This window comes from Podarcis cretensis (genome assembly GCF_951804945.1).
Source record: "Podarcis cretensis genome assembly, chromosome: 1".
In the NCBI taxonomy this organism is placed as follows: Eukaryota; Metazoa; Chordata; class Lepidosauria; order Squamata; family Lacertidae; genus Podarcis; species Podarcis cretensis.
This window is the reverse complement of record NC_137170.1, coordinates 99,257,536-99,280,870: the sequence shown is the minus strand read 5'-3', so window position 1 is coordinate 99,280,870 and position 23,335 is coordinate 99,257,536. Positions and strand designations below refer to the sequence as shown.

Here is a 23,335-nt window from a genome sequence, read left to right as displayed (position 1 = left end):
AGCCTTTGTAATGGAAAATATCCATTTCTTTCCCCTCCAAAGTGCATTTTTGCAGGGACCAATCTATGGTTTTGATAAGTATTTGGGTGTATGTCAATACAGCAATTTTTTTGTTACTTGTAGGTTGAACATACTGATATGCAGCTAGTATTAAGGTGCTGGATTGGATAAGATACATTGAGGGGGATTTCTAGACAGGAAAATACAACAGGAATAGCAGGCAATGCAAATGAAATAAAAATGGTTACAAGAAACAGTGGAATGACAAGAAGAACAAGGATATCACAGCAGGTAGACTATTCATTTGCTGAATGCAATTTTATTTAATTCAGTAGCATTCATTATCTGGCATGCATTACCAGACAATGAATAAATAAATAAACAAACAAAGGTGCACATGTAATCTGTGCACTTTTTTCTCTTGGGATTTCCTTCAGCTGACCCGCTTGTTAGTTTATATCATATGCTCTAGATATCCTGTTTAATGGAAAGAGATTTAAGAACATCCTTTTAGCAAGACAAGGCACACACCTTGTCACAACAGTCTTTCTCTAATACATGTCTAATACATGAGATTGGTGTTATATAGTCTTCCCTAAGTGTGTCGTATTGTGGTTAAACCCAGAATTAGCACTTTGTAGCTGTTGCAGCTCTGACAAATATGCCCTGCTCTGTATTAATTTGCTATACTAGAGGAGAAAGAAGGGTAGTGGATGGTCTACCTGCAGCTGGTGTGGTGAAGTGCTGGCCCCCAGCCCTGATCTAGCCTCCCAAGTTACAAATTTGCTGGTTACATAAATTGCAGTAGATGGCTCAGGAAAAGCTGGTGATCAAGGTCCCTGCCACTGCCCCACTGCTTGTTTATTCTTTTTTCACTTACAATATTTAATTGGTTTTGTTAAAGTACAAACTTAACCAAAAGGAAACAGAAAACAAAGAATAAAATGTGTTAATCACAAAGCGTCACAGCCTGGAAGGACCAAAGATACAGTGTAGCTCCAAAGCAACAATGAAGACATGTAAAAACAAAAGTACTTCCCCACTTTGAGTTTTACCATTACTGAGCATGAAGTTCTATAACGTCTCAGATGATCCAGACATTTGCATATACCGGTGACACTGAGCAACCATGTATCTCAATATTCTTAAAAGAAATAAAATCATGATGAGTTTTCTTTTTTCGTTTTTTGCTGTGCATAAGAACATAAGACAAGCCTGCAGCACCAGGCCAGTTGCCCATCTAGTCCAGGATCCTGTTTTCACAGTGGCCAACCAGATGCTTGTGGGAATCCTGTAAGCTGGACATGAGCACAAAAGTACTCTGCCCACTTGCAGTTTGCAGCAACTGGTATTCGGCGGCATACTGCCTCTGACAATGGAGGCAGAATGCGGTCATCATGGCTAGTAGGCACTAATAGCCTTATTAACCATGAATTTATCTAGTTCTCTTTTGAAGCCATGCAAGTTGATGGCAATCGCTGTCTCTTGGGCAAGCAAGTTCCATAGTTGTAAATATGCAATTTTCATAGTTCTAAATACACAGCGTGGTGAAGTATTTTCTTTTCTCTGTTCCAAATTTTCCAACATTCACCTTCATCGAATATCCTTGAGTTCTAGTGTTGTGTGAGAGGGGAGACATTTACAAGTTCTGATGTCTGTGGTGTGCTCTCTGTCCATTTTGAAATGGCAGGCAATGGTGGTGGTGACATTTAACCCTGATATCGCTGCTCCTACAAAGCCAGACAAAATTTCTTTCTCCTCCTCTCTGACCTGCAGCTCCCAAGGCACCCATATGCTGCTTGAAGAACTATTATTTTCCAGTCCAGTGCCACAGTGGAGAGCAAAGTTGCCACAATCCCTTTTAGACCCGAGAGGACATGGTTTCCTTTCCCATTGTGTCCCGGGGCTGGAAATTTTGCACAGCGCCTGCAGCAGTTTCAGCACCTGCTACAAGATTCTACTCAGTCCAGTGCCATGAGGAGGAGGAAGATTGTCTCCTCTGCTGTTCCTAGATAGGTCTCTGAACAGCAGGGAGCAGTTTTATTATAGCTGAGCACGATAATAGGGAGGAAAACTCCTCCTCTACAGGTGGAGCAAGGTGGTGATTTCAAGTTGGGCAACACTCACCTTACATGTCCACCCAGTAAGATTGGGTGGAGGTGACCAAGACAGGAGCAGCTTCCTGTACTATACAAGCATGAAGGCAAGCAAGATCTACAGCAGCTCTGGCACACAAGGCAGAGGCTACAAACAGACTTCCCCTGAAATCCAGAGCAGGAACAAGAATCCCAACGGAGCCTTCATGAACAGGAACAGTGCTTATGTATTTCATATGTCACAAGCATCTAACAAGGGTTAGATCTGTTCATGCATGTGTGGAATGGCCACACACCCCTTGGCATGAGATTTCCAGAGGATTACAATGTGGCATTGCGCTCCTTGAGCCAGTTTGCATGATACCCTAATGCTGCTTTCCTTTCTGATGGGCAGCATTGGGCTGTTGGCCCTGCCGGTGGAAGTTGTAGTCCCAAACACTGGAGCGTACCAGGTTGGGGAAGCCAGCCAGTAGAAGAGTAGAGCGGATGAGTAACTAGAGGATGTTTGTGTAGCAATACTCCACTTGCTTATTTCCATAGCAATTTTTCCATAGTAATTATGGCATGTAGGGTAGAGCTAGATAGCGTTAGGCGGAGCAATGGATGCAATATTTATGCTGCTCATCATTTTGAAGCATGACCAGAAGCCATGCTGCTGCAAATCTGGACAATGGATAAATGTGATGCTTAGGCACATACTTAATCCACCTGGAATATAGTGTTGACTGAACCACATTGGCTGAACATCTCTGGAGCCAGACTGTGCTGCATATAGCACACTTGCCTTGGGTGAATTTGACAGTTTTCACTTAAGCAGAAACCAGAAGGAAGTCAGAAGAAACTGTAATTGTAAAAGACAAGAAGGAGCTAGATATGAACATAATCTAACTAACATTTTCCTCCTGGAAGCTATTTTTGCGTTTCTTTACAGCTGCTAATATCTGTTAGCATACGCTATCTTTTATTGTGTAGTCTACTGCAGGAAAGATGAATTTACAAACGTTGCTTAATATAGTTAAGCAATCTCCCCAGACAACAATGACTTTGTCAGTTTATTCTTGATGGATTATTTTAATAGAGCAAATATTGCTTGAATAAAATTGTATTCCCTAATTCCATACACATGACTCCATTTTATTCATACTTCCTTGTCGAACATCAAACTGCTACTAGATTTTTTTGGTGCTTATATCCCTTCTGTTTATCTATACCAGTGTCAGTCTCTTCCCCCTCCTTTTTTCTTCCCTACTCTTCTGTGAGTACAGGAATATCAGGCAGGTTGTTCTAGTAAATAGGTAGGGAATCTCTGGCCGGTGGCGGCAGGGGGCTACAGCCCTCCACACCTCTGTATCTGGCCCTCAACTCTCTCCCGAAGTGTTCTTGCATGGCTGGAATGTGTCCTTGGATCCTGACAATATCTCTTGCTTGATGGAAGACAGATGGGTATGTAGAAACAACTGTACAAAGATGACGCCCACTTAGCCTCTGGTCCCACCCAATGCTGGCATATGGCTCCTGAAAGATTACTCTTAAGGGAATGTGGCTCTTGGGCTGAAAAAGGTTTCCCAACCATGTACAGTGGTGCCCCACAAGACGAATGCCTCGCAAGACAGAAAACCCGCTAGACGAAAGGGTTTTCCGTTTTGGAGGTGCTTTGCAAAACGAATTTCCTATGGGCTTGCTTTGCAAGACGAAAATGTCTTGCGAGTTCCTGCAGGGTTTTTTCCCTCCCCCCTTTTTCTAAGCCGCTTATCTGCTTATCCGCTAATCCGATAAGCCGCTAAAAGCCGCTAATAGCGCTAATAGCGCTAATCCGATAAGCCGTCAATGGGCTTGCTTCGCAAGACGAAAAAACTGCTAGACGAAGAGACTCGCGGAACGGATTAATTTCGTCTTGCGAGGCACCACTGTACATGGATAGGGAACCTGTGGCCTTTTAGATATTGTTGGGCTCCAGCTCCCGTCAGCCCCAGCCAGCATGAACAATGATCAGACTGTTAGGATATTTCCGTTCCACCTTAAAAGGGGACAGGCTGTTGTGTGTCACAGCCTACGTATTTCCTGTTCACAGGATGTTTCTGTTTTGTATATGCTTTCGTTTCTCTCTGTGCCTGAGACCTCAACACAGGCAGTCATGTTTTCTTTGTTCTGACCAAGGCTGAATAAAGTTGTAAATAATGCTTACATGGGAAACATGCAGTTTCTCCTCTGCAGCAATCTTGAGCATTAGCTGAATGCTCTCATACTTTAAGGTGGGACGGAAATATCCTAACATCCTCCCCCTTTCCGTGTAACCTGTAGTACCTGTGGTTCAACCCAATTGCAACCTCTGTACATAAACCTTAAGTTGTTCTCTGTTAGCAACCTTATACAACAGATCAGCAGGAATTTCATTTCCTGCCATGTAGGACACTTGAATGAGTCCTTTCTGAATACACTCTCTTGCACGATGTAGCTTAATCTGCAAGTACTTGGTTCTTTGCTTGCAACTCTCTGAGTTCAGCAAAGCCAAACAGGATCTCTTGTCTTGATACACTTGTATAGGACATTTCACAGAAACTCTGATGTCCTTAAACAGTTGCATCAACCATTCACAATCCATGAGTGAAAATGACAGAGCATTGAGTTCTGCTTCACAGGAACATGATGGGGAGTTGTAGCTGGATATAATCTGGAGGGCTGCAGGTTCTTCTTCCATGTTTTAGGATATAGCTAGATATTTGGACAAAACTTTATTTTATGGTGCTTCCCTCATATCAAGGTTCAGAAATATCACAATACGTTGAATTTATTTCTGTTAATATAAATTCATCTGGGAAACGATAAGCTACTGAATGTGTAGAGGATGCTTCACGCAATACATTGTTTAGACATAGAATAAACCTCTGCATAAGCATGAATGTGTTTTTTCAAATAATGTTTATTCAAGTTTTAAAAGATTACAAAAAGGAACACAATATACAAAAACAAAACATATCCAAGAGAAAAATAAAAATAAAAAATAAAAAAGGCAAAGACAGCAAAAAAAAAGATACAATCAAAAAGCCAAAAAAAATAAACCTTAATATAACTCCCTTTCTTAACTCCTTGACATCCTCACACCTTCCCTCTTTGTATTCTAATTCAAATAGATATTTCAGCAAATCCTTCATCTTTGATTTTATCCTTATAACTTATCTTAATATACTGTAATTTTCCATTCTCTCATTCGCCAATTAGCCATCCACTTTTACTTTATTTAATCTTATTTCTCCTTAGAACTTAATCTTTAATCTTATTTCTCCTTAGAACATAAGCATGAATGTGAAGCATGCACCTGAACCATAGATTTGAGCAATTGACTCAAGCGTTTAATTTTTAATGCCATTTTTTTGGACAAAAAATGGTCTTTTGAAGCGATTCACATCCATTGGTACAATGTAGTGCTATGATAGGTACGGTACATACGGTAAATGAAAATGAGGAAAAGACTGTAGTGTTAGGCTTGCAGAATGAAATACTGACAAGGGAAAGGAAGTAAAGATACGAGGGAGATCAGCTTGACAAGCCAGAAAAAGCAGTATTGTGAATGCGTTTTTATATTCAGTTGGGGCCTGGCAGATGCTTGCTGGAGATTTTGCTTGGGTAGAAACAGTGAAACTAAACAGTGGTCCTTTAGGCTGTTGGGAGAGTGTCTCATTTCTGTAGTTCAGGGCATCTGACAGTAATAGAGTTCTTTATGGCAGACAGCAGAAAGCAAGTTTCTCCTTTGGCCAATGACTGGGGCTCTGCTGGTTTTTCTGTTGCAACAGTACTGTTCCTGGGAAGGAGAATGCACCACCCTGGGAGATCTTGCTACTTTGATGCATAGCAGTAGCCAGAATGCCTTTTTCAATTTTTTTACTGTGCCTTCTATAGAAGCTAATCTACACTGAAGATTAAACTAGATTGGATGAACTTCGGATAATTTTATTTTTATGCTGTAAGTGATATTTTATGGTGCAACACCTAGCAAACACTAGTGATCGTCTGTGATTTCAGTGATGGTTTAATCGATCATGTCTTGTATGTGATAATATAATATTGGAGTAATGACTTAGAAGGCTGAGAGTCCTTGAAGTAAGTTGAGAGCTACTTCATTATAGAATAGAATAGAAGAGCCAATGGGAGGGGGGACCCAGAGCAGATGTGTGTGTTGGGGGGGGGGGAAGACCCAGTTTTTTCTGTTGATGTCAGAGTGATATTTGTATCAAGTTATTGCAACCATAAACAAGGACCCTGGGTCACTGCAACTTTGTGTTGCTGCATATTCTATCATTTAGAACATAGCATTTCTTAGTTACTCATTAGTATAGTAGTAAGTATCCCCTTCTGTCATGTGGGAGACTGAGTGGTACAGCAATAAAATGGCTAGCACATTTGCACAGCTAAGCAGGGTCTGGTATATCTTCAAATTGGATGGGGAACCATGTGTTGAGATTCCTGCATCCAAGGGGGTTGGACTAGATGACCCTTGGGGTGCCTTCCAACTCTACGATTCTGATCCATAGTGGCTGATACGGTCTAGCAAAGAGAGAATGGTCAGGTGTATTGACTACCACTTTGTTTCAGGGTTCAATTCAAAGTGATTGTGGTTTAAAAGGTCCAAATGCATAGTCCTACTGCATTTGAACACACTAGCATTGGAGCTATTGAACCTATGAAAAACGAAATATAGTGCTGAAATATCAACACCTGTTCTGTACTTTTACCTTGAGATAAACAACTAAGATGTGTGCCAGCTGCCAGTGCTTAATTTGGAATGTATTGCAGAAAAGAAGAGAGTTGAGAGCAATATTGGGGTTCATAGTTTTTATGACATCATTACCTCTGTTTCTTATTTTTCAGGCATGAGTGCCAGTGCTTGTGTAGCTAAAAGGCACACTTGTGCACAAGAGGGAGGTTCCAAGGTTTATAGAAAAGGGGAAAGGATCCACAAAACATGTAAAAACCCAGATTTGTACTGTGTGCATGTGTGTTCAATTTCAATTTATATTCACTTGCATTTACCACCTTTACTTTCTACATGTTACTGAATTATGTTTTTGATTAATTAGAAATAAATATTAAAAGGTCAAAGATTAAGTTTTAATTTGTCCTTTAAAAAAACAAATGGGAACTAGAGCTTGTTTTCATGAACATATACAATGCAGAGTGCCATGTGTTTGTGTGGGGGGCTTAAACAGTTATTCAGTCACCATGACAGATGTGCCATGTGGGCAGATACATGTTCTCTCCCTAGCTAACAGGACCAGTCATCAGGGATGATGGGAGTTGCAGTCCCAAAACATCTGGAGGGCTGAGTTTGCCTATGCCTGGTTGAGATCTAAGCATGTTGGCTTCCCAGTGAATGTCTGGTTGTGTTCCATTTGATTTGGGGGATCTAGATAGTATTCCCAGAAAGATTTTTTGGTAGGGAAGGTAGCTGCTTTTTCTTAAAGCTGAAATGGTGATTCCTTGCTGCTGGAAAAAATGCCAAACATTTTTCTGGCTTGTGTATCAGCTGCAAATTGAACTGTGTGGAAACTGTTATGAGAGATGCATACACTTATTAGTGTCTGTCATATCACTAGAGTCATAGCCTTCCTGTCAAAATACCTTCATCCTTCCTTACTTTCTACTTGCCTTTTGTTTTTTGGATGCTGAATGCTTCTCTAATATTTTCAGATGATGAAATGCTTATGCAGCCCTTTATAAAACAAATTACCCACCCCATGAGTTTTTTCCTTTTTCTTGACTTCTGTTTTTGAGCCATTTCATGAGCCCCTTTTCTCCCCAGTTCACCTTGTTTATTTTATTTTATTTTGAATTTGGTTCTCTCTCTTCACTCTCGCTTCACAATATTGCAAACACATTTCCTATGATTTATTAAAGGAAAAACATTGGAAATAGTTCATTTACAAGATTTATTTCTTCACTATACAGTCCCAGGTCTGCACTCACAAAAATAAGACTACCGGTATATGATTAAGAGCAATACAATTCTATAACACACAAATCTATACCCAATTAAGCATTTAGAGTTTGAGATTCTGTTACTGCTGTTGAATTCTCCCCTCTTCCCTTGTCAAAAAAAACCCCATGCTCACATTCCTCTATTTTAGCAGTAAAAAATAAATAAGGTTTTAATTGGCTACTGGAGCTATGGAAACTTGTGAACTAACACTGAGCGCATTTGACCTGCTTTAAGTTTCACAGTATTCTCCTTTTTGTTGCAAACACTTGACCTTTGCAGGCTACAAAATGTAGCAAGCTCACAATGCCTTGTAGCCAAGCAGAATCCTTTAAGATAAAGAAAAGAAAGAGTGACTACAGTTAATAGTGTATTAATAGTCAAGATCTATATACCTGGAAGCCAGTTTGACATATAATTGAACATGGTCTCTCTTTTGACAAAGCTTTGCAACATCACCTTTCACCTCTCATTGCCTCCCATGTTGCTGTCTTCAGGCAGCAGCCAGTAGAAATCATTTGGAGTCTGCGGTGCTTACGTCACAGAGGGACTTTGGACCATTGTCTCATTGTCTCATAAGGCTGAGCAGGTTCAAAGCCTTTCATTCCTCAGAAATGGAAGCAGCAAATCTGGCACACTGGGAATACCAAAGAAGGTGTACAGTATTTGATTAATAAAGTACTCCAATAGAATGTCTTTTCCAGAGCTGCCAGCATAATGGTTTTTAAAGCAAAATACTTCCATCTAGCCTTAGATTCAAAGCAAGCAAAAAGTATAGGATGCTCTGAATTTTCACTACAGTATCAAGCATTCTAAATAACCAAATATTCCCATGCATTGTTGCAAATCGACATCACAACAGGTTTGGGTGCAGGATTGTGGTGGAATATTAACTAGTCAAGTGTGCAGCTGCTGACATTTAAATACAAGCAATGTTGCTTGAGCAGCCCTGAGTTCAATTGTATTAAGTCTCCATCAGATGTGATGAACAAATAAAGCAGAAAAGATCACAGGGAATTTAGAAAGTGATGCCAGCTCCGAAGATCAATGAAACATGGTAAAACTCAACCTTCTTATTAGCTCTTAATCATTAGATAAGATTTGTTCATTCATCACAGCAATGCACACACTATCCTGTGTATTTACTCTCCTGTCCAAGGCAACAACCCAAGCAGGTTTAGATGAGAAGGAAGGATTAGCAACAAGCAGAATTTGGGTAGGATGGTGGGGGCGGGAGATGGTTAAAAAAAAAAAAAAGCCTACCACAGTAACAGAATGGCTAATCCCTGAACCGTCTGTTCTGAGAGATGTCCTGTATTAAAATATTCAGTAAATTTCTTGGAATTATGAATGGGAGAAACTGCTTTTTCAGTTTTGTTTGTCCCCCCCCCCCCCACAACTGTGAACAGGTTTATCAAATTTTTGATTTTTTTTTTTAAAAGCTTGTTAAAATTATGAATTAAAGCCTGGATCCTGGAAACTGGGAGAGGAAAGTCTCTCTCCTAATTGCATATGAGTCTCTAATAGTGCTGCTCATTACTCAGCTTGTAACCAGGCCCTATAGGCGAGTTGTTCCCATGTCTAAGAAATTGGCCAATTGATTGTCCCTGAGGGAGCAGGTATCACAGTTTGGGGATCCTTCTGGGTCCAACTTTGTCACTGGAGGCCCGTGAGGTCTCAGTGGCTAGGAATGCCTTTTATCTGCTTCTGCTGGAACAATATCTATGGCCGTTCTTGGACCATGAAAGCTTGACCACAGTAGACCAGGCTTTAGAGTCTTTAAAAATTGGATCACTGCAGTGCAGTCTGTATGCAGTGCACTTTGTCTGAAGACTACAGTTAGAGCAGAATACTGCAGCATGATCGGTGGGAATGAGATTCTGTCAGCATAGAACACCCATGGCCCTGGGCCAAATTCAAGGTGCTACTATTAGTAACACCCGTAACAGCTTGGGACCAGTTTACCTTGCTCATCCACTCAACAGCTTCAACCTGTGTAACTGGCACTTTTGCAAATGCCGTATAATCTTGAGTTTCCTACATTGCAGGGGGTTGGACTAGATTACCATTGGGGTCCCTTCCAATTCTGTTATTCTTTTGCAAGTAATTGATCCTTCAGTGTGGCAGCACCTGTTGTCTGGAGCTCCCTGCAGATTAATATTAAGCAGGCGCCTTTACTATACATTTTTAAAGGCTTGCAAAAACAAGAAATTGTTTAGCAAGTCTACCCCGATGTGCTATTTTGACGTTTGTACATTGATAAATTTTATTTTGTCAACTTGGTTTTTTTAAGGTTGGTTAGAGTTTGATTTGTATTTTAATGACCATTTTATATTGTTTTTATGCAAACCAATTGTAAACTTTGCCTATTAAGAAGTTAATAAATGGGGGGGGCGCTAGGGGCGCATTGGAAGATGGCCGACAATACCATCTCTCCGGCTCACACAAGGTAATTTAGAGGCTGATATGGGAGTATGCAGCCTCCCGTGTTACCCCAGGGAATGGGGAAACACTGCCTCGCCTGAGGTTGCCATAAATCACCCCCGAGTTTGAAAGAAGGGGGTGAGGGTGCTGGGCGCACAGCACTCGTGTGGGATGGCTCTCCCAGACGCTGTCTCTGATAGCGCGCCTTGTTGCAGCAGCTCTAAATAAACAATTAGAGAGAAGCAAATGAACATATTTAGAGTGAAGAACGGGAGTTAAGACTGCTAATTGAAGTGACCTCTGTGAAGTGGAGCGATGGGCTGGATTCATCAGGAAAATATATAAAGAAGAAGACACATGTCGGAACGGGACGGAATCGGGGGGGGAACGTTTCTTTTTTTATCTTATGTGATTACCTAACAATATCCCCCCCCCAAGAAGAATTGTTGCAACTACTGATTATAAGCGGGATGATTAAGAACTGTGTGGAAATGAATTACTAATCAAAGACATGGTTTGTGGAATATCTGTAAAGGAATGAAAGGCCTTTGGAATGACGCAGTTATAAAAAGAGACTCGCTAGGAAGCAGGCCTGGTTGCAGGATTTACGATCGAGGGGGAGGAGACCATGGCTTTGTTATCATATTGGACTGTGAGTTTGACCTGGCAGAACCCCCTAAGAAGATCGAGGAGAGAGTGACAGGCCTGCGAGGACTAATGGGCAGACTTTAAGAATGTTTTGTATGGAAGTGTTGAAATGGCGTCTGTCTGTTTGAATATGGCTCTTGGAGGAATGGAAAATCCACACAGGATATAACAACATTTGTTTTTAACCCGCTTGTGGAGACTATCAGAGGTCACAAAGAAAGGAATATATGATAACAACAAGAAGATGAGGAAAACAATAAAGAGAAGATTGGACAGAACTATGAATACTATTTGGACAGAACTGTGAATATTAAAGCAGCAGCAAGAGAGATGTTTGGATCCCTTTCTGAGCTCGAAGCATGGGTACCCCCAACAAAAATTTAAAAATTTGGAATTAATGTGATTTGATTGGTTTGTTAATAAAAATTATATTTTTAAAAAAGAAGTTAATAAATGTTGTCAAATAAAAATAAATCCAGCGGGAGTGAAGAGATCATTTCAAAGCCACCTTAAATTTTCCAAGTCTTCTATAGTCTTTTTAAATCTCTTACAACCCTTGGCTGGTTCCATCATTTGTGATGTTGAGATAGTCTGTCCTAGGCAAATCAGGTTGGTTGAAATATATATTATTGAGTAAAGCATGTTGCTGTAAGCTTACAGAAACTGCCTGATAACGGCTTGTATAAATGTGTTTTAAGAACACAAACAATTCTGGTAACATTCTCCTTGCTTAATAACAGAGTGAAGGGTGAGTGTGTGCTGACTTGAGCATGCAGTCTTGAATACGTTTTTAATGGCAGTAACTGGCTATTGACTGAAGTCAATTTACATGAATATTTACATGAAGTCCACAATAAATCATGCAATTACAAACACATTTGATATGCATAATTTCTCAAGTTGTATTTAGAACTGTAGTAAACATCCATTAAGCTGCCAACTGTGCAATTTTCCTTTATGCAAAAGTTTGCAAACAATTTGAAAAGCCAACCATATAGTTGGCATTAACAACTGCTGTTCTTTCAGCAAGGATGGAAAAGGTGGAGCACTGCACTGTGGGGGTAGTTATTACCCTTTTTAAAAAATAACACACACAAAAACAAAGGACTATAATGTGACCTGTTTGAAGCAAGGGATGGCGCCTTGTTGGTAGTTTACAGAAATGTAAGAATTTGCCTGCCTTCTCTGCCAACATAAGCATACCCAAGCTATATGTGTTGTGATTCTGCAGAGTGAGTGTAGAAATTGATTAAAAAGTCAGATTCCTGGGAAACTTGATATTATTATTTCCTTCTTTATTTATTTATTTATTTCATTTAAGAATGAAAAAGGGAAAAGGGGTTACGCTAATTTGAAAATGCTGACCTGGGTTTTATGTACTTGAAGAAAGACGGAAACACAGTGGTTGTGGGTGTTGGCTCTTGTGCCATGTGTGGCTCCTGCCTTCTTAATTTCTTGGTAGAAGCAGAATAAATTATGCAAAGTACCACAAATATGCATATGCAGTTTGCAGAACTCAGCATTTCTATATGTTGAATGTTGGTGTTCAGCAGTAGCACACGTTGTTGTTGTTGTTTAGTCGTTTAGTCGTGCTTGACTCTTCATGACCTCATGGACCAGAGCACGCCAGGCACTCCTGTCTTCCACTGCCTCCCGCACTTTGGTCAAACTCATGGAGCACACGTAGGTCTGCCTAAAATGGAGCAGGAAATAGGATGAGAGATATCAAGGTACATTCACTGTTCTAAAAGTAGGATTAATTCAACACTTTGAGCACATATTGGGCATTGTGCGGCTCCTGAAGCTTCCAGTCTTAGGTCTTTGCCCATATTAACAGGCATTCCTGGAAGACACTGGTTTTATCTAGACCAGGCATCCCCAACCTGTGGCCCTCCAGATGTTTTGGCCTACAACTCCCATGATCCCTAGCTAACACGACCAGTGGTCAGGGATGGTGGAAATTGTAATCCAAAACATCTGGAGGGACAAAGGTTGGGAATGCCTGATCTAGACCTTTTTCAGTCTGGGTTTGTGGACTGAACGGTCCTTCGCTCTGGTGGATGACCTTTATTGAAAGAGAGAGGGTATGTGTGATTCTGCTTCCTCTTGTTTCATCTCTCTGTGGCTTTTGACACCATCAACATGGTATCCAGATTGACTCCATGGGATGGGCATCAGGGGTGCTATACTCCAGCGGAGTCATTTTGCAAACTAGTGTTGAGGGATGCTATTCAGCTCTCTGGCAATTATGTCATGGGGTGCCACAAGTAACTATATTGCCACCAAAGCTGTTTAGCATTGAGAGTGGTCATTAGGGGATTTGGAGTGAGATTCTACCAGTATCTATTTCTCCACTGCATGTGAGTCGAGTATATTTTTGCAAGCCTTAGACTGGAGAGGTCAGTTATGCATTCTGAATGTGGTCGCACTTGTCTATAGAATTAGGTGCATAGACTGGAAATACACCAGGATTCATCTGTTTCTCTAGAGGCCCAGGTGATCTCAGTGCCTAGGGATACCTTTCACCAGCTCTGAGTTATAGCTACAACCATTCCTGGACAGAGATAACTTGGCCACGGTAATCCAGGCACTGGTGGCCTCAGTGATTGATTGCTGTAGCAGTATCTCCAGTGTTCTTTTCCTGACTGAACATCTCCTGCCCTGAAGTCATCATTAGCCCCTCTGGGGAAAATGCTCGGTACCTGTTTTCTGCACTGTTTCCCAGCAGGGCTAATCACAGCTTCAGGTGCAGAGGAGATTTAGACCAGAAAAATAGTGCAGGGGGAAAAGGTTAAACTCCATCTCACTAGCATGCTGTTTTGATCAAAACTGGAGCCCCTGTCACCACAGAATGCAATAATAAATATTGTCAAGAATATTGCATTTCTGTATCTTATCACAGCTCTTTGGGCTTAAGATCCATTGTAAACAATGAAAGTCTTGTAGTGTCATGCCAACATATTGTCAATCTATTTAATTGGGCTTTGCAGCTTGTCATATCTGAAGCAGAGTTTATTTCTAACTAATTAAAACCCAGGTTATTTCATATGAATAGAATGATACAAAAGAGAAGTAATTATAATAACCAAAGTATCCTCAGTCAGTCATCATGTTTTATTTATTCTAGAAGTGATTAAAATATTTAGAGAACAAATATTTAGCATGAAGCAAATAACTGTATGTGAGAGAGAAATGTTTTATATTCGTTGCATCCTTTCATTACTCCTTTACCTGCTCAGCAAATGATTGTGGCTAAAATAAACATAAAAAGCTGATACTAGAACTTATTTTTACTGTAGATTTCAATATAAATCCAGCATTCATCTTTGCTGTTTCTGCATGTATTTAGACTAAATTAACGATGCACCCACAGTTCATATAGCAACGCTACATCTGCTCACCAAGCACAAAATGACCTGAAGGTTGTTAACTCCTCAAAGAAAGAGATATTGGGCTGAATAAGACAACATGTTTGTTGTACCTTTAAAGCATTGCTGTACCGACTAAATTGTTCACCAGTAATTCAATTAATATTTCACTTGTTCAGGACTGTTTAGAAAGGAGTAGAGGGGAGAGAGAAGATGATGGCCAAGCTAGAGGATACATAAAATATCTCTGCCTTAACATACATGACTTCTAACAGAAAAAGGACTTGATCCCCTGTCTTGTGGGAAGGGGGTATTTAGACCCCTTTGCCCCACTCCGGGGCTGATCTGGATAAGACCTTTGGAACCTGCAATTTGCTCAGGAAAGCATCCCATTTTTAAATCAAACTGAAGCTGGTTTGGGAAAAACTCAGGAAAACACAATATTTATCAAGCTACAGGATAAATGTGGATTATGGCTAATGTTGTGTGTGCATGGCTTCACAAAATAGAGATGGGAGTACACTGGATGCAAATTTAAATGGGGTGTATGTACACAGCCTAAGTTAGAGCTGTTAATTTCAGTAGGTTTACTCTGAGTAAAACGTAGATGAATACCACCAGAGATGTATACATACAGATGTGCACTTCAGACTCATTTTAGGAGCATGTCTAACTACCAGCACATGCCCATTATGACTTTTTGTTTGATCTTTTTCTTGGAATGGTAACCTCCCCCTACTCTGTATTGCCATATTGCAAAGTGCTTTAAAATTTCTACAAATTTCAAAACAGGATTTGCATGTTTAATGGGAGGCAAGGTGTTTCTTAAAACCATGCATAGCCCTGATGACATGATAGAATTTAATTATGCAGGTTTTTGTATTGTAATATGAGCTGTGGGTACTATTTCAATGTTTGGCTTTAACATTTCAGTTTGAAAAATTGTAAAACATTCTGTTGTGATAACTTATTTGAAAAAGAAAAACTAATAAAATATCCCATCAAAACATATGCATTTAGAATTACTCAGTTATATAAGACTACTACAAGTTCAATCTATCATTTCCTTTATGCATTCATAAATACTAATATCTGAATTTTAGGGCTTTGGCTAGCCCTAATTTGAATATTCAACTAAAATTTAGCTGCACATAATCCATGAAGTGTGCTAATGAATTAATGAATTATTAATGCTAATTGGTTTTCCCAGTGTGGTAAAAGCTTTTGGTGTGTTTTTTAAATAAAAAACCCACCCAAACCCAATCTGGCAGATCTTACTCCCACCTCAGTTTAATTTAACACTGCGTGGTATGGATTACAGGCTAAGAAGCTCATTAATCCAATTGAACCAAATAAATGAAGGCTGATTTATGATAGCCTGCCTACTTTAAACATAGTGATTAGATGGCTAAATAGCATTTTGTGGTCAGGCATGTAAACTGCAGTAGTCAGGCATGGTTAGCCGATGTTATCTGCACCAGATTACACAAACATGATTAATTGTTGGCATCTGTTTGTTTTGGGAGACAATAAAAGAGTGTGCCTTTATAGGTGAAGTCAAACCTTTGGAGAGTTACAGCACCTGCTGTGGCTGTAGAGACCAATACAGGAGAGACAGGTTTTGCAGCTGGGGCGGATGAAGGAGTCTAGTTTTTGCTGTTACAGGTGCGCCATGGCACTTGTCTCTGCACTCCTCCCAGAGGTAATTTCTCCTTTAGTCACTGCTATGGACTGACTGCCTCCATTATAGGACTGTGAAATCCATCTATTACAGGAATAGGGTTTTATCAGTTCCAGCCCTGAGGAAGCATCTGTAAATATGTGCCAGTGGACCTGATCCTTCACTTTTAGAGAAGTGTAAGGCCTTTTATTTAAATTAGTTTAGGGGTTGAATAGTAATTAACTGTGCCTGTTTGATCTGTTGCAGTGCATATTTGTTATGACACATCATGGCTTTTCTTACTTTTGTTAAAATTTGTACGCCACCTCTGTCATTAAGAGGAAGTGTGATGAAAATCAATGAATAAATAAAATCTGTTCTAAGGAGAGTGAAACCCTGTGAAACAGCCCAGAATAGAGGGATTTGATTAATCTGGTCAGAAGGGCACATGCTGCTGATCACAGGATATAAACAACACTATATTAAGAGACAGTGTAATTAAGATACTTTGCATAGAAATTTGGAAGTATGCCTGGCTCTGTGCCTTGCCAGATACGTATGTGTTCTATTGACAAAGCTTTTCTATGGTGATGAGACCTGCTGTGCTAGAGAGATGGACATGAAGCATTTACTTATTCACAGCTTCACAATGCAGTGAAGACTGACATGCAGCTGAAAGGTCAAGGAGATTCTCTGAAAATTAATTTTCTTCTAGGTTAGCGTACTGCTGCTATTGTTTATTTGCCTGCGCCAGTGTTGCTGTCCTTGGTACCAAAGTGCATATTTCATGCATTTAGCTGTATAATTTAGCTTGTACTTCATTCCTGCAAGATACAACCTTGTTGTAAGCATGATATTGGTTATTTCATTGTGCAACATAGAATCATAGGATTGTAGAGTTGGAAGGAACACCAGGGTCATCTAGTCCAACCCCTGCAATGCAGGAATTGAATCTTCTACCCAACATGAGACTCAAATCCATGATCCTGAGAGTCTCATGCTCTGTTGACTGAGCTATCCCAGCTGCCTAACAGTTTAAATATAAAATGCTACATTGTACTGAATCATCACATCCTTTGTAATACGACCAACCATTGGACTGCAGCAAAATTGTTGGACCCTGCAGGTTTGTCAATCTCCAACTTGTGTATCTGGTCGATTTCCCAGAATTCTCTTAGGGAATTATTTGACTAATTATTTATTTCTCTCTGCCAGAATAGGAAGCTGGCTTTCACTAGTGACTTTTAAATCAAGCACCTTGGTTTACTGCAGAGCAGAATGAAACTTGCAGGAAAAATTGTGCTGAATTAGATAGGACATGTTAGAAAGCCCATTTTTAGGCAATGAGGTGGTAGAATCAAGAATTCAAATAAAAGCATATTTGTTAAGGGAAAATGTATGATTAAAATGCTTTGTATAGAAATGTAGATGTTTGTCACACTGTATGATGTATGCTAGCTGTGTGTTTTCTGAAAAAGCCAGGTTCTTTTTGACTACCATTGAATCAATGGTGTCCCATCCAATATAATAGTTATGGGTCAAGAATGGCTTGCTACAGTTTAGGCTATCCAACTCAGATGAAGCAGTGCATTTGTTGTGATGTGGTTTTTTAAATTACTTTGATAAAATTTCACCCAGGCCTACTTGGCAGATAAAAAGGGGCTTCTGTCTAAGATGTCAATGGTACCAGGTTGTTTGTACTTGCTTTGAGTCAATTGCACCTCAAGAACATTGACCCATGCTTGTGTCTAAGAGAAGTGTCACGTGTTTGCTTGCTACTGACTGATAAAGGCAAGTTGGGATTGGCTGGGGAAGTATTTGCATGAGCTTGTCAGACCTATGTCTTTTTATGAGGGAAACTTGCTGTTTTCTCATAAGAACAGCAACTAACTTCTTGTTTAAAATGTGTCATCCTGGCACTCTCAAAGTGACCCATATTACCCTTCCCTTTCCTGTGCATGTCTTCTGTCTAAGGTACATTTGGCTGGGATGTGGTCTCTGCCCTCAGACATCCATCTGGTTTCCTCATTGCTATAATTTTATCTCTTCAATACTTCTTTTAAATTCTGGAAGGCATTCCATTTGCTTGACATATTGTATGTCCAGCGTTATTGATGATCTGGCACCTTGACTTAGTTCTCTGTTTTAAAGTTCTATTCTTTTTCAAAAAAAAAATGTAGGGGATTTTTTTTTGGGGGGGGGGGTCTGTTTTGTTTTGTAGCTGACTTGGACTTTTCCAAGAAGAGAAGCAGAATAGAAATCCATTTGCTATTTTTTTATGCTGACTTTTATTTATTTTAAATTACTGGCTAGAGACTCTAATTTGAAAACATAGGCTTTCATAAATGGTGGTTTTTGTTTAGGAATGTGCTGAGGCTAAAATACAGGAAAGTATAAAGGGACTAGATTGCATTCAATTAAACTAATGGGGAAGCAGGAGAGACCTGTCTGGTGCTGAAACTACTGTAATATGGTCAGTGCATCTCGGTTTCATAGCATTTCTGTATTCTGAGCCTTCGCCATTTACATCTTCATGAGGGAAATGTCAATGGCAAATTTAATTTGGCCATCCGCTGGGCACAAGTTTTAGAACTGAATTCTCAGTTTTCTACCACCTTCTTGTTGTAGACATTGTGCCAGAGACAATGTGATGTGGCCTGACTGAAAGAATCAGGTGTTTGTTGTTGGTGTTCGTTTTGTGTTGTGATGTTTTTTGTTACCATCTGTCAACTCACTTTTAGGGTTTGCTTATTTCAGTAGGCTCCATTATGAAGGCTGCTCAAGAGCCATTGTGCATAAATTATTCTACTTGAAAGTCACTTTCTGCAGAGCCTTATTTTCTCTAGTACTGGGTTAGAGAATGTGCACACAATGTGTTTGAACCACGTGAAAAGAAGTTTTTATGTTACAACCAGTGTGTGGGGCACTCTCATGTGGAAGTAACATTTAGTAGTTCTCACCTAGGAAATAGTACACTAGAAATCTTTATTTCTATTTTCTTCTGAAAAGGGGGAGGGAAGAGGCTCTGAAATAAGTGAGACTGTTTAATGATGCAATATCTGCATTCCATTCTTCATAGGTAAACAAGATAACAGACTGCTGCACTTACAAAAAATGAGATTTTTAGGGCTGTCAAATTATATCCAAGCACATATCCCATATGGAGCAGGGAACACACAAAGTCCTGGGTTTAAATTTATATAATACTGCAGAACATGAAAAAGAAATGCTTGTAAGTAGAATTGAATGATAATGGAGCCATGAGAAAAATCAATTCATTTCTTTAAAGTGCTCTGCTTGCATTACAAATCTGAAGTGGACCTTTTAAATATTTATAAAAACTGTGTTGGCTATAAAAAGTATGTCAATCTAGCTTTGAAAAAAACAGCAGCAGCAGTTTTTATATAAACAATTAAGCAACTACTTTGTTATATATTTTTAAACCTCTTTTCTTTCCCCATGACCTCAATATTGCAATGCTGATCCCTCTGATAAATGGCTGGATGAATACATTTTTAGGCATGTCTTGGGAATGGAGCAACTTGTCTGTTTTGTAGATTGATAGGTAGTATAAATAAATTATCCTTAACCTCTGACAACTGTAGGTGAAAACAGACTTTGATTTTGAAGTGGGTTTTAGTAGACACACTCTGTATTCCAAGGCATTTCGTGTTTAGCTTGAAGAAGGTATGGTCTTACTGTGACTTACTATGTCTCACTGGACATTTGGATCACCTGTTTAGGTTTTTCTGCAGGCTGTGACTAGACATTACAGCAGCTGAGGAATTCTGGTTTTCAGCAGCAGTGGTGAATCTCCTCCTTTAACTTGTGGCCTGGTTTGCACAGGATGTTAAACCATAGTTCCTTCCCTGCACCTAACTGTGCCACATAAAACAAGACACAAGTCAGAATCTTATGGTTTGTTTCCTCCAAACTGCGAGTTGTAAGCCAATGTTTATGCTTGTGGTTTGTTTGGAGGAACCAAACCACAAACCAGGTTCACACATCATGACAAGCCAGACGGTGGCTTGTTTTGGGGTTGTTTCCTCTCCTCCATGGTCGTGTTGGGAGTTGGGAAGAGCAAATCTCTTGAATGCGTTAGACTATAGCTTATTTTCAACCAAGGTCTTAATGTTGCATCAGAATGTAGCCAGTTTCTAGTAATACGAAACATGTGATAGGACATTACTACCCTACTAGAGTGTTGACAGGTGAACTCTAGTCAGCTTTGGGATAAATTTGGAAAAAAAATAATGAACCAAACCTGGCTCATCCTTTTAAATACATTCTGTACAGCTTCCTTAATTAAAGACAGCAATGGAGTTGTTTTGCTATTCTGCCTCTATTTTTAGTTTCTGGTTGTTTCATTATTCTGTCTATGAAGAGACAATTCTTTTTGAAAAAGATGTATTGAGTCTAGGGGTGGGGGAGTGTAGCCCAATTGTAACATCAGATCGCATCTCCCTGATTCAAATTGTAATCCCTCTGCACAGTCATTTGCCCTTTTAAAAACACAGGGAAATCCTATCACAGATATCCTGATACCACAAAGCTGTACTTTTGATATGAAAATTAGTCTCCACCTCACCACCTTATATGTAATAGGGCAGGCGCATGATGAAATGGCATGATCGTCACAGTCATGTGTTTTGCCTTTAGGCAATTCCTGCTGCTGTTCCTGCAATTCTTTAGGCAATTCCTTGTGATATCATGAGATGTGTGATAGAATCTGTAAAGTGCTCATCCAGCAATATTTTAAAAAGGACAAAACCTACTCTACTGAACTAAAAGGTAGCAAACAGGCCAAAGATCTTATTATAGTATGATCCCAATTAAATCAACCCAAAGGCTGGATATACTAAAATGCCTTAGCCTGGCATCTTAAAGCCAGCAGTGATAGTACCAGGTGTGCTTCCCTAGGGAGAGCATTCCACACGTCGTGTTTCTCACAATGTGACCTTCTGCACATCCCTTGGAGGGGGCACTCTGAGAAGGGTTTCTAATGAATGCAGGATCCAGGTAGGTTTATATGGACAAAGATTTTCCCTGAAGTGTTGGGGTCCTGAGCTGCATAAAGCTCTATAGGCCCAAACCAGCAGTTTAAACTGAACCTGGAAACTAAATGATTATCCTGCTTAGCAGCTTCATACTGCAAACACAGTTAACACAAACTGTTTCTTTTTAAAGCTTCTGTTGCAAAGCATCCAAAAGAGGGCATTCCCTGGACTATATGCAGTGGCTACTGCCTTATTCATATCTAGAATTCTTTGCAGCTCCCCCCTCCCCGAAATGTACATGTTCTCATATTATGCTCTCCCTCAGGTAGAAGTCATCACTACCTGGCTTGAACTACTCATGAGAAACTGCCTACTTGCGGAAAATGCAAAAGTCACCATGTGCAGTTGTCCCTTGAACAAACTGGAGTTATTGTTTCCTAACTGTTTAAAATGAATTGTTGTTGGGAGAACCAGTGCCTTTACCATATTTGCCATCCATTGCTGTGGTCACTTGTACCACACACAAGCAAAATGTTCTGTTTCTGAACAGTGGTGGTGCTGTGTTCCTCTATTTGAACTAACACTCCACTGTTGTGAACTTTTCCATCCCTTGCATATGTGATCTGAAAGGGTGGTCCTTTTGCTGTACTGTAGAGTGCTTTTAAAATCGCTGTGCTAATTTTTCTGGACTGGCTTTTGTGCTGTTTCCGCAGAGACACGAGGAGTGAATTTGCCCTTTTCAAAATGGCTATTTCTCGTGTTTTTATGGGAGTAGAGCAAAACTGTCTTCCCTCCCTAAAACTGGTTTTTTGATAAATTTGGATTGCCTCACCATCTCTGTAGCTTTATGAAAGGTTAAGTCCTCCATTAGCTTCACTATTCAATAATCCTCTTTGCTTAGAATCCCAAGGAATAGTCTTTCTCCCTAGTGCTCCTTTTTATCAGTAAACTGAATGTTCAGCTTGTTTGTACGAGACTCTTTACAAATGGTTCAGCTTTCTTCAGGTTTCTGAGATCTTTGAAAAAAGCAGTCCTTCTCATAAACCACATTTTCATCTTTGAGTTGAAATGGACATAAAACTTGCCCAAAATAGCTTTGGCTGCTTTGGTGCCTGTTGTTGGAGGTTTGCAGATAGACTAAAGATGTTGCACAGGTCTGATGTTCTGAACTGGTGTAATGCTTTTGTTGTGTTTTGGCATAGTCCCTATTACGGTCAAGAATGGGTGGGATGCAAGCATGATAAATATTCCATTAACCCCCATTATTCCTACTTTGCTCAGGAATGTTGTAATTAGGACTTGTTCTTGTTACAATGCTGAAAATTAAATGTTCCCTTTGGGTTAGTCCCACTATGGAAATGCCAATGATAAAGTTGATTTTAACAATTCTTCAGAGGTTTTTAAAATTATTATTTCCCAGACAATTCCTTCCTTCCTGATAGTAGCACTTGTAAAAATCCCATGGTAAAGTGATCAACCGCATGCAACAAAGTGGAGGTGTGATTGCTAGAATGTAGGTGGAAGAAAACTTGGAACAAAGCCAACACAATTTGGAAATGATCAAAGTCTACTTGATGCAATCAGTGGTGCTGTGAGGGTACAACAGGAATCCCCCTAAATGCAGCAGAGGTGGGTTATATTTTGAAGTAAGTTAATACTGCCACCTAAAGAGGCCTCTCCCTGTAAGACCCTTAAATAATGAGTCTGAAATATCTCTAACTGCACCACTGTGTGCAGTGATGGCATCAAAATGTACATGCTGTATTTTCCCACATCACTGTCTGTGCAGTGTCAGTAAGTTGAGCTATTTTGGATAATACCTGGCTTTAATAGCTATTGAGCCATTATTTGTTAATGCTGATTATTCCATAGTTCACAATGACATGTTTGTAAAACGTTCATTGGATAAATTATGTCAGATCTGTGTACTTCTCCTTGAATACAGTTTCTGTATCTAAGGTGTCCTGAACCTCTTGGCTATTGGGTAGAGAAGTCAGTACCTGTAGCTTGAAAATATGGATCAAGTCCTTTGAGCTGAATGGCCAGCCAGTGATCTTGACCTTTAGATCTTTGCCCTTCATAGATAAATTTAACCAGGCTGCTGTCAGTTGTCCCCCTTCCCCTTTAAAAAATTAAGTAGTTTTGGGGGGAAAGTGTGCCCCGGTTGTTCA

General features: G+C 39.9%; 1 protein-coding gene across 3 annotated transcripts in view; it reads left to right on the top strand.

The window, feature by feature from the left end:
* The window catches only part of TMEM163 (transmembrane protein 163), a 112,038-nt gene that overhangs the window by 58,566 nt on the left and 30,137 nt on the right, over positions 1-23,335 (top strand). The gene's annotated exons all lie outside the window — the stretch shown is intronic.